This window comes from Schistocerca piceifrons, chromosome 4 (genome assembly GCF_021461385.2).
Source record: "Schistocerca piceifrons isolate TAMUIC-IGC-003096 chromosome 4, iqSchPice1.1, whole genome shotgun sequence".
Classification (NCBI taxonomy): Eukaryota; Metazoa; Arthropoda; class Insecta; order Orthoptera; family Acrididae; genus Schistocerca; species Schistocerca piceifrons.
Genome location: NC_060141.1, coordinates 285,801,436 through 285,813,947, shown reverse-complemented (window position 1 = coordinate 285,813,947; position 12,512 = coordinate 285,801,436).

Sequence of the window (12,512 nt, the reverse complement as noted above, 5' to 3'; positions counted from 1 at the left end):
TACACATACACTTTTGCTCACAGATCTACAAACTCCACAATCGGCAATCTATTTGCCTCATCTTTCATTAGGCCAATAGTGTTGTTGCTGTGTGGAACAATACTGTAAGTTTTATCAGCTGTGTATGTAGACACGTCAAATTAGTTGCCATGGTACCTCATTACTTAACTCATTACGGACATCCTCAGTGTCATATTCAAATCAGTATGCTTCTTGAACCAGGGGACTGCTTAAAGGAGATAGCCTGGTTAATTATAACCAGCTCCATCCCAAATCTGAGACATTGCTGGAGATTATGATAGTAAATAATATATCCCCATTTATTCCCCAGTGTCATCATCTGTTTTGGGGTGGAGCCACCTCATGAAACTAGTTGCTCTGCAGGTGGATAATCGGTGTGTGTATCATGCACACTAGTACCGTATGTGAGTTCTTGCACCACCACATACTCCACATCAGTATCAGCCGCTTTTTCCTCGATTTTTCCACCTAATCCCATGCAATCGTCTTTGGGCACCCACCAAAACTCCACAGTTGGAAGTCATTGTTGCATGGCATGCCTGCGTAAGTTATTGACATCCAAGTACATTATGTAGCATGGATCAAGGGATGCACTGAACCTCTCACTTGGTCCTCTCCTTGGAATGACTATGGACACATTGACAAAGTCCCCCACAGATCCCTTGCTCAAAAGAAAGGAACATATCAACATCGCCAACAGTTCGATACTATGCTTAATTTTCTTCATCATAACATGGAAGGACAACCAAGGTATTGTATAATAAGAAGGCAGGATCCAGAGATTACGTGGTTACGCATAGACTTTAGAATATTACGGAAACATCTGCAAGATAACAGACATATGTGTAAATGAGTAAGCTCTGCAAACTCTCCTAAAGTGGGGATATTGAATTGCCACCAGGAATTTACGTCATGTTAATACTCCGCATCCGTCATGGCATCACAAGTAAGATTGCCGGAGATTGCAGGTAGTCAGGTAGTCTAGTTTTGTTAAGTCTTGCCATAGTATACAGATACGCATATGGGAAAACCCCCTTTACAGTCACTAGTCGTCAGGAAATGCAGCTTGAGGGATATGCATATCCTCTCTACGTACAGTTTCATCACCATTCTGGAGTGGTGCCTGCATAAAAGACAGTGAGTGAAGGAAATGGAAAGTAACTCATGGCGTCATTCGTTTGGAGATTGAAATAAATTTATCGACACTCTCAGATAGGACACTAGCCTAATTTTCCTCCAAACCAAAATTAAGCAAGTGCTTAAGAAGAAAGTGAGCATCATACCCACTAACATTATGGATGAAAACAGGTATGTGCCTTGGTAACTCGTCCTTCAAAATGCATGTGTTGTGAGCTGTGCCACAGAACTTCCTGTAAGACACTTTTCTATCTAATGGCAACTATCAATATGGCGGTTGTTGTTGTCGTCTTCAGTCTCGAGACTGGTTTGTTGCAGATCTCCATGTTACCCTATCCTGTGTAAGCTTCTTCATCTCAAAGTACCTACTGCAACCTACATACTTCTGAAACTGCTTAGCGTATTCAGCTCTTGGTCTCCCTCTACGATTTTTATGCTCCACGCTGCCTTTTAACAATAAATTGGTGATCCCTTTATGACTCAGAACATGTCCTACCAACCGATCACTTCGTCTAGTCAAGTTGTACCACAAATTCCACTTCAGTCCAATTCTTTCCAGTACCTCCTCATTAGTTACGTGATCTATCCAACCAATCTTCAGCATTCTTCTGATGCACGACATTTCGAAAGCCTCTATTCACTTCTTGCTAAACTATTTGTCGTCCATGTTTCACTTCCATACATATCTAGATTCCATACAAATATTTTCGGAAAAGACTTCCTGACACTTAAGTCTATACTCGATGTTAACAAATTTCTCTTCTTCAGAAACGGTTTCCTTGCCACTGCCAGTCCATATTTTATGTCGTCTCTACTTGCACCATCTTTAGTTATTTTGCTCCCCAAATAACAAAACTCATTTTCTACTTTAAATGACTCATTTCCTAATATAGTTCCCTCCACATTACCTGACTTAATTAGACTGCATTCCATTATCTTCGTTTTGCTACTGCTGATTTTCATCTTATATCCTCCTTTCAAGACACTGTCCATTTCGTTCAACTGCTTTTCCAAGTGCTTTGCTATCTGTGGCAGACTTTCAATGTCATTGGGAAACCTCAAAGTTTTAATTTCATCTCCATCGATTTTAACTCCTGTTCCAAATTTATCTTCTGTTTCCCTAACTGTCTGATCAGTATTCAGATTAAATAACATTGGGGATAGGCACAACCCTGTCTCACTTCTTTCCCAACCACTGCTTCCCTTTCATACCCTTCGCCTTTTACAACTGCCATCTGGTTCCTGTACAAATTGTGAATAGCCTTTCGTTCCCTATATTTGACCTTGCCACCTTCAGAATTTGAAACAGAATATTCGAGTCAACATTGTCAAAAGCTTTCTCTAGGTCTACAAATGCTAGAACGTAGGTTTGCCTTTCCTTAATCTTTCTTCTAAGATAAGTCGTATGATCAGTATTGCCTCACGTGTCCCAACATTTCTACGGAATCCAAACTAATCTTCCCCGAGGTCGTTATTAGTATGAAAAAATCTCCAGCTCTGAAATGAAACGTCGTGTGGCTACCCGTCGGGTAGACCGGTCGGTTGGTGCAAGTCTTTGGAGTTGACACCACTTTGGTGACTTGCGCGTCGATGGGGATGATTTGATGACAAATATGACAACACAACCCCCAGTCCCTTAGCGGAGAAAACTCTCTGACCCAGCTGGGAATAGAACCCGGACCCCTGTCCACAGCATTCGGCCGCAATGACCATAATCTTCATTGAACAAACTAACAGTACATACATATACACAATCCAACAGTACTCTAAGGTACAATTTAAACATATACAAATGATTGTTAGTTTAACAAAAATATTAGAAAAACATTAAATGCAACATCTATCTTCTTCCTTTTTTGTCGATGCATGTGAACGTGGATAAAGCTGTTGTTGCATCATGGGACGGGTAGGCATGGCACACCCCAACTTTGAGGGGGGTCAAGGAAGACGCTGCGGAGATAACTGGCAAAAGTTTGTCGGTAAGATGGTTTTCGGGTGAGGGTGCTATGCGTGGTCACAACTTTGTACCAGAAGTCGAGGACTGTATGTGGGCCACTCTGAAGGAGGTATTCTAAAGCCTGTCCTCGAAACCAGATGAGTGTATGGTGCTTAGCAAAAGGATGTTGAAATGTCTGGGGCAACAACAAGAAATCTGGGGTTAACGTCGTTTGCGGGGCACGAAGGTAAAAGCCCACGATTCCTTGAATGAGGAACCAAACGTTTTGTTTTAGGGGGCACGTAAGACGGTGCTCGTCGGTGTCTTCGAACTGATAGTCAGAGCAGAGTGGGGAAGTGGCCAGTCCTATCCGATTAAGTCGAGTGTTAATAGGGAATAAACTAAAACATACCAGAGTGCAGACCTATCTTCTAAGATAAGTCGTAGGTTAATATTGCCTCACATGTTTTTTATGGAATTCAAACTGATCTTCCCCACGGTCGGCTTCTACCAGTTTTTACATTCGTCTGTAAAGAATTCTTGTTACTATTTTGCAGCCTTGACTTATTAAACTGATAAGTAATTTTCGCAGCAGTCAACGCCTGCTTTATTTGGGACTGGAATTATTACATTCTTCTTGGAGTATGAGGGTATTTCACCTGTCTGATACATCCTAGTCATCAGATGGTAGAGTTTTCTCAGGGCTGGCTTTTCCAAGGCTATTAGTGGTTCTAATGGAATGTTGTCTAGTCCTGGGACCTTGTTTCGACTCAGGTCTTTCAGTGCTCTGCCAAACTCGTCATGCAGTATCATATCTCCCATTTCACCTTCATCTACATCCTCTTCCAAATCCACAATATTGCCCACACCGGCATGATGGCCAACACAAAAGTTCACTGCCATCTCTGCATAAGGGTTAGTATTCACTAAAGTGAGGTGTCGCAGGATGTGGGTACTGCGATGTCTGTGTACGTCTGGTTAGGATTAACCATTAATACGCGCTCATCTGGAGATAGATTGGTCGAAATCTGACGAAGGGTAGCGGTTTGAAGGGCAGAGGAAAAAAAGTGCCAAAGCAAGAGCCAAGGGAAAAAAACCTCTGCGAAAGTTAGGTCGGGCGGCAAGAGCAGTAGCGGTTGTCTTGCTGCCTGCGACAGGTTGTGTAAGGATAGGCTTTGTTAGTAGTGGGTATCATGCATGTCGATACCTTGACGTTGTGCGTTTGTGCTGCTCGGCGGCTGGCGCTGGGTGCTGGTACAGAGTCCTCGTTCAGCGTCCTGCAACCTGCAACAGTTAGGTTTGTTATCGGTCTTGTGTCCGATAGGTCATATACCGGAGGCACAGTGTGAGGGAGTGTTGGCAGATTGTTCGTGCGTCTATGGGCGAGCTCGTCGGTGTCCCTGCTGTGGCCTGTTGGTTGGCTCTAATAGCAGCTGGTAGTTGCCAGTCAGTGTTGCTGATATGCAGGGGCTTACCGGCGTTTGTCGCTGTTTGCGTATGTTAGTTTACCATAGGTGGTTATGCCCTAGCTAGCAGTGTCTTTGGCCGCTTGTGTTTCCACCTGTGGTTGTGATCGTAGTTTCCCAGAGTGAGGATGAAAGGATTGTTCGAGTGTCTCGAGTTCCTGTATAGTCGTGTGGCGTGTTTCTTGAATACTTCCTTGAGGGTATCAAGGCGGTATTCACGGTGAAGATCCACGGTGCGTGTGTAGCGTGGAGCATTGCTGATGATTCGTAGCACCTTGTTCTGTATGATCTGCAGGCGGCGCAGTCGTGTGGGAGCTGCATATCCCCAGACGGGAGCTGCGTACGTCATCAGAGGTCTAATCAGTGTCATGTATAAGGACCTCGACACCTTCCTATTCAGTGTGCTTGCCCTGTTGAGCATTGGGTAGAGCTGTTTGAGCCTCGCGTGCGCTCGGTTGGCAACGTATTCGATGTGGTCCCCTCATGTAAGTTTCCGGTCCAGCCAGACACCAAGGTATCTGACTTTCTCTCGGAAACGTATTGGGCGTGTATGTAGTGTTATCGGTCTACAGTGTTGGTGTTTGCGCAGTAGTTTCGGTCTGTGTGTGAACAGAACTGCTTCGCACTTGTCGACGTTTACTTTAATACGCCATCGCTCCAGCCAAGGCTCAGCTGTTCTGAGTGCTGTCTGTATTCGTGAGTTGATGTTCGACGGTTTCCAGTCTTGCGCGAGGATGGTTGTGTCATACGCGTAGACGGCTAACGTCGTGTTTCGTGTTGTTGGGAAGTCATTAATGTACAGGTTAAACAAGATGGGCCCTAGGATGCTTCCTTGGGGTACTCCAGCTTGGATACCGTGTTGTGTTGATTGTTTATCCTGCACGTTAGTGTTGAAACATCTGTTCGTGAGATATGAGTGTATGAGACGCACGAGTCCGTCCGGGAAACCAGCTTCGCTTAGTTTGCGTATGAGTCCGTTGTGCCAGAGACGATCGAAAGCCTTTTCGATGTCTAGGAATACGGCCCCTGTGACTTTGTTCATGTTGTAGCCGTGTGTTATATGTTCGACTACGCGGAGGAGTTGTTGTGTTGTCGAGTGGTGATTCCTAAAGCCGAATTGCTCCGGTCTTAGGGTGCCGTTGACGTTGCAATGCCTAGTGATACGTTTTAGTATTACCTTCTCAACAATCTTGCTGAGCGAGCACAGCAGACTGATAGGTCGGTAATTTTGTGGGAGGGAGTGGTCTTTCCCTGGCTTCCTGAACATTAGGACCTTGGCCGCCTTCCAAAAGTCAGGGAAGTGTTGGTGTGTCAGGATGGCATTCGTTAAGTGTGTGAGGTATTCTACGGCTTTATCCGTGAACTCCTGGAGGACACGGTTTTGAATGCCATCAGGCCCAGGGGCTTTTCTAGCGTTGGTGTGCTTGATAGCCCATGTGATTTCATTTGTGCTAGTACGTCTTATTTCGTTGCGCGAGGGCTGGGCTACAAGTCGTGTAACCTCCTGGTCCGTTTCAAGTGTGAATGCTGGGTCTGAAGGAACCAGATTCGGCATGAAAGACGCTGCAAGTGTTGTGGCCATAAGCTCTGCCTTCTCCGTCGCGGAGTAGGCTGGGCCGTCTGGTCCTTGTAACGTGGGAATGTAATGTTTCTCCCTGGTGAAGTGTCTGGCCAGCTGCCACACGCCAGGACGTGTGGTATCCAGCCCAGCGAGTTTCTGTCCCCATTGTTCGTTTCTGAATGTATGAATTTTATTCCGTATTATGCCCTGGAGTCTGTTGACGTGCAGTTTATAGAACGGGCGCCTGGTACGCTGCCAGTATCTCCTGAGGCGGTTCCTCATTGAGATAAGGCCCAGGATTTCCTGGGGCAGGGCCGTCGAGTGTTGTCTTGGTGTTGTAAATGGAATGGCGTCAGTCATTGCGTCTTGGACGGCAGTTGTGAGAGCCTCCACAGCCTCATCAATTTGCTGTGTGTTGTTAATTTCGTGTGTGTCAGGAATGCGACTATCAAGCGTTTCCTTGAACAGTGTCCAATTCGCACGCTTGTAGTTGAGCATCCTGCGTGGTTCGATGTCCTGCAGTGTTTCTTCCATGTGCAGTATTACAGGCATGTGGTCTGAGTCCAGATCGTTTTCAACCGTTAGGTTGAGTGTACATGTGATGCCCTTTATGAGGGCTATGTCTAACACGTCTGGCCTATGTCGGGCCTGTGTAGGCACGAACGTGGGAACGTCCGGTCCAAGTATAATGTAGTTTCGGCCTAGCGCGTGTTCGTACAGTTTCTTGCCGTTGGAGGTTCGTACTCGTGAGTTCCAATCAGTGTGTTTTGCGTTGAGGTCTCCAGCGGCTATTACCCGCGGTGCTATGTTGAGTACTGTGCTGATATCGCGTGTTACTATGTTATTAGGAGGATTGTATAGCGACACCAGTGTGGTGTTGGCTCCGTTGAACTTGACCCTGACGGCCGTAGCCTCTAGTCTTTCAAGTGCTGGGAGCTCGATGTTCGTGTGGTCTATGTCTCTGTGTATGATGATTGCCGTGCCGCCTCCCCTCCTACCATCCGCTCGGTCGGTACGATAGACGCAATAACCTGGGAAGTTTAGTTGTTTGCGAGGCGTAAGCAGTGTTTCGTTCACAAGAGCGATTCGGATACCCTTTCGCTCCATGAACGCGGCCATCTCGGCTTTTTTGCTTGCGATCCCGTTGGCATTCCAAAACAGGATCTGTGTGATTGTGTTTAAGTCTGCGTTTCGGGGCTGGTGTGGTGTATTATCCATGTAGTAGTGTGAAAAGCGGTGTGATAGTGGCTTGGAAGCTAGTCCAGTTGAACGTACCCGACATGAACTGCATGAAGAGTTGTGAGACACACCCCATAATCTTCGAGACTATTTCGGTTGTCGTGCGTCCGGGGAATAATGTTTCCATTATTCTCTGGAATGTTGTAGTAATGTTGGTCATGTCGGCCTGCGAGTTATGGGTCGTGTTAGCGGCCGCTTGTTCCAGTGTTGACGTTTGTTGAGGGCTGGCCTGCGAGTCGGTTGTTCGTGTGGCAGTTGTGGTCGCCTGTGTATTCTCTGTGGTGAGTGGGTGTGTAATGTGAGTTGTTGAGTTGGTGTCCGGGATGTGTTCGTGGGTGTTGGTGTTCTGTTGCCTGTGTGGTTGTTGTGGTGTGGTCGTATTCCTCGTGCTTCGGCTGTTTCTCCTTCTCCTTCTCCTCTGGCGCTGTGGTTGTCCCTGTGTAGGTGCGTTTTCTGTAGCCTGTGGTGGGCTGCAGTTCGCGATCTCAGGGGGTAGGGTGTTGTTGTTGCTTGTTTCGTGTAGTGTGCCCGGTGCGGGTGTGGTGTCAGGCGTTGTGCTTGTCTGTTGTGTGTCTGTTGCTGGGGGTGTTTGCTGAGCGTGTTCTGAGCTCTGGGGCTCCTCTGACCGTCCCGCGCTGCTGGGGCTGCCAGCGACCACTCCAGCGAAGGATATTCCACTTCTTACTGGGCGCGGGGGCGGATTTGGAACTGTGATGGCGGTAGGTTTCGCACGTTTCGCGATTTTGCGCCTCAGAGCTGCTTTGTAAGCAATGCACCCTCTGTAGTTTGCCGGATGGGCAGCACCACAGTTGGCGCACTTGCGAGGTGCTGTATGGGGGAGTTTGCAGCGTTGGGTTGTGTGACCGCCAGCGCAAATGCGGCAGCGGGGTGCGAGACCGCATCTGATACCCGCGTGCGCATAGCGCTGGCAGTTGTGGCATTGTTGGAGGGTGCGCGGCGTGTTGTAAATTTCTACATTTACGACCATGTGAAGAAATAGCTTCAACTTCAGCAGGTCGCGGGATTTGGCCGTGTCGGCCAACTCCGCCATGTAGTTGTGAGACGGTCTCGCTTTGCCGAACTCTGACATTCGGTTTACCCGAATGCACTCCCACCCGATTGCCCTCCAGTACATCGCCCTTTTATAGAACCTCTATGTACTCGTTCAACATTTATGCTTTCCCTTCAGTGCTTAGAACCTGTTTTTCATCCAAGCTCCTGAAATTCAAACAATTGGTTCCCTTTTCTGCAAACGTCTCTTTAATTTTCCTATAGGCAGTATCTATCTTACCCCTAATGATACTTGCCTCTACATCATTACATTTGTTTTCTAGCCATCTCTGCTTAGCCATTTCGCACTTCCTGTCGATCTCATTTTTGAGACGTTTGTATTCCTTTTTGACTGCTCCATTTACTGAATTTTTATATTTTCTCCTTTCATCAATTAAATTCAATATCTCTTCTGTTAACCAAGGACTTCTACTAGCGCTCGTTTTTTTCCCTACTTGATCCTCTGCGACCTTCACTATTTTATCTCTCGAAGCTACCCATTTTTCTTCTCCTGTATATATTTCCCCCATTCTTGTCAATCGTTCCCTAATGCTCTCCCTCAAGCTCTCTACAATCTCTGGTTCTATCAGTTTATCCAAGTCTCATCTCCTCAAATTCCCACCTTTTTGCAATTTCTTCAGTTTTAATCTACTTTTCATAACCAATAGATTCTGGTCAGAGTCCATATCTGCCCTTCGAAAAGTCTTACAATTTTACACTTAGTTCCTAAATCTCGGTCTTACCATTAGCCTATCTTAATATCAGCCAGTGTCTCCAGGCGTCTTCCACATATACAATCTTCTTTCATGATTCTTAAACCAAGTGTTACCCATGACTGAGTTATTTTCTGTGCAAAATTCCACCCGGTAGCTTCCTCTTTCATTCTTTACCCCCATTCCATATTCACATACTACTTTTCCTTATCTTTCTTTTCCTGCTATCGAATTCCAGTCCCCCATGACTATTAAATTTTCCTCTATCCTCACTATGTGAATGATTTCTTTAATATCATCATAGATTTCTTCAATCTCTTCGTCACTTGCGGCGCTATTTTGCAGATAAACTTGTAGTAATGTGGTAGGTATGAGCATCGTGTCTATCTGGGCTACAATAATACATTCACTAAGCTGTTCGTAGTAGCTTACCTGCGCTCCTATATTTTTTCATTATTAAACCTACACCTGCACTACCCCTATTTGATTTTGTATTTATAATCCTGTATTCACCTGACCAGAAGTCTTGTTCCTCCCGCCACCGAACTTCACTAATTCCCACTATATCTAACTTTAACCCATCCATTTCCCTTTTAAAATTTTCTTAAATACCTGCCCAGTTAAGGGATCTGACATTCCACTCCGATCCGTATAACGCGAGTTCTGTTTCTCCTGATAACGACGCCCTCCTGAGTAGTCCCCACCCGGAAATCCGATTGGGGGACCATTTTACCTCCAGAATATCTTAACCAAGAGATCGCCATTATCATTTAACCATACAGTAAAGCTGCATGTCCTTGGAATAAATCACAGCTGTAGTTTCCCTCTGCTTTGAGCTGTTGACAGTAACAGCACCGCAAGGCCGTTTTGGTCAAGGCCAGATCAGTCAACCATACAGACTGTTGCCCCTGCTCCTGGTGAAATGGCTGCTGCTCCTCTTCAGGAACCACACGTTTGTGTGGCCTCTCAACAGATACCCCTCCATTGTGGTTGCACCTACAGTACGGTTATCTGTATCACTGAGGCACACAAGCCTCCCCGCCAAGGCGAGGTTCATGGGAAAAATACGGCTATGAACTGCATTATTGTACAAATCTTCAATATTCTTTTATTTGAGCTTGGTAACGTTGTAGCTGTAAGGCTCGTCAACCACCCATGATAGTTTCCCAAGCTAAGTGAGAAGCCAAACCACAGGACTATCCCCCAAATAAGATTTGTGGCGGTTAAGACTTGACTCAGAGGACGATATATTTTGGAGCGGATCTGCTGATGCTACTTGTTTCTCTGTGAGGCCTTGGGATCATCTTCATAAAAGGTTACAGGAGCGAGGAGAAATATAAAGTTGTCCTACACCAGTAATGGACATCACTCCCGATGGTGAGTCTGTTTAAACTTTGTGAATTTGTTTTCCCCGGTATACACTATAAGTACCAGATCCTCAGAACCACAATCTCCTAGACGCTTTGTTAAAAGCTTGCTTGCCGAAACGATGTTGAGGCACCATATGAAATTAGGCGTTTTAGATTCATGTTTACACAGTTGATGGAATAGGAGTAGGGACGTGCCTTTGATACAAACATAGTAATACTTTTCTTTCTCATTATTTTTCTCATCTGAGAACAGCAGGATGTTTACAGGCAACTTGAGCTTACCAGCAAATTTTCGGTAATGGAGGGGCCCTACGACTATATGCTCGCTCTGCTCGTTTAACTAGCATTTCTGCAGACCATATACATGACCCGATAATCTGGAATTCTGCACCTCAAATTTATGTATGTCCTGGAGCTTAGCTGAGAACCATCAAACTTATAACATTTGTGAATGACAAGGTCTTTCCGTATCGAAATGTACGCTCTTGAATCTGCTGAATATATCTTTTGCAAGCCAGGATTGACCATGCTAAACAAGTCCGACCAGTTTTATTTTGGAAATTAATGCATGGCTTCTGATCAACTACACCCTTAGGACACGTGATATAGCTGGACCATCCTTTTACTGGACCATAGGCAGGCATATGGATGTCGAGGTGCAGCATTCAGCTGAGTTCTTTTTTTGACACTTTAACTTCCATCTCGGAATACCGGTCCAATATAACACTCAATGTTGACCTGCTACATCGCTGGGCCATTGACGTGCTGCACGTTATCACGCCGTTTCTGCCCCTCCACGCCCCCTCCTACAAGATAATGAATACTTGTCTCTTCATTGCCACGGGTCTGTTGGGGGGGAGGGGTTTGGGGTACAATAGTACAATACACAGCACAGTGCTGCATTCCATGGCGGGATACCGTGGATCATTAAGAACCTTGTGGAGCTCTGGTCGAAACGCACGCTTTCAGAAACCCTACAGGGTTACATGATACCCACTTCCCAAATTCTCGATCCTAGAGAACGATATTCGCTCCTCGAAGGCGTTCACAATCGCCAAGTATTGTAATTGTGGTATGGTCTTACTATTCTGATGTCCTTCACTAAAAGAACAGGAGGGGGAATTGCTGCTAGCCAAAGGATTCCTACTATTATTACACTAAATACAACTAATTGACGACAATATTGCTGCTCATGACTGTTGCATGGAGGAGCACGAAGGTGTACATCTTTTGTGGTTCAAGCCGGAACATGGGGAGGAGGAGATTATGCATTTCCCAAATGTGAGCAGCCTCGCTGTTGTTTTCCAGAGGGAGGGTGGCCTATGGACGCCATAGTGGTGCTGGGGCGACACCAGGGGCGGGAGTGGCAGCTACAGCTACGGCTGCATGCGGGAGGAGATCTCCCCTGCAGTGACAAGGACCATCTTACACAGATGAGCATGTCACACATCAACTCATGTAGACAGTGGTTTCTTCACCATCCCTAGTACCCACGCCACTGCATACTGCATGGACGTTGGTGCTGTAGAGGAAGAATAATATAAGATAACTGCGTCATTCCAGGTAGCATCTGCAACTGCAAGGAAAGGAAGAACACTTGTTATTTGTAAGCAGAGTGAGTACGTGGATCAGTTACGTATACCACTCTGGCCCCATGACATATCCCGCAGTCACCCGGCATCTCCTCATGGCAGCATAGCTCCCTCTCCATCTCCTCCACACACTCAGGCATCTCCTAACCTGAGCCACTGTGCATCAATTGATTGAGGTCTCCGAAATCACCTACAACGGCAACATATTTATTTAATATGATAACCACACACACATGAGTAAGAAATAAGAGAATTGTTTAGCGAATGTGTACTTATATGATAGCTGTATTGTTAATGGCATCACTACCTCTGTTCCTCCCTGCTCATGCTCTTTGAATTCATATACATGGGGATGGAACAAATCATTCTTTGTAATGTGGTAATAAGTCAGTAGTTACCACCAGTGTCACTTTGTGGTGCTTGGATC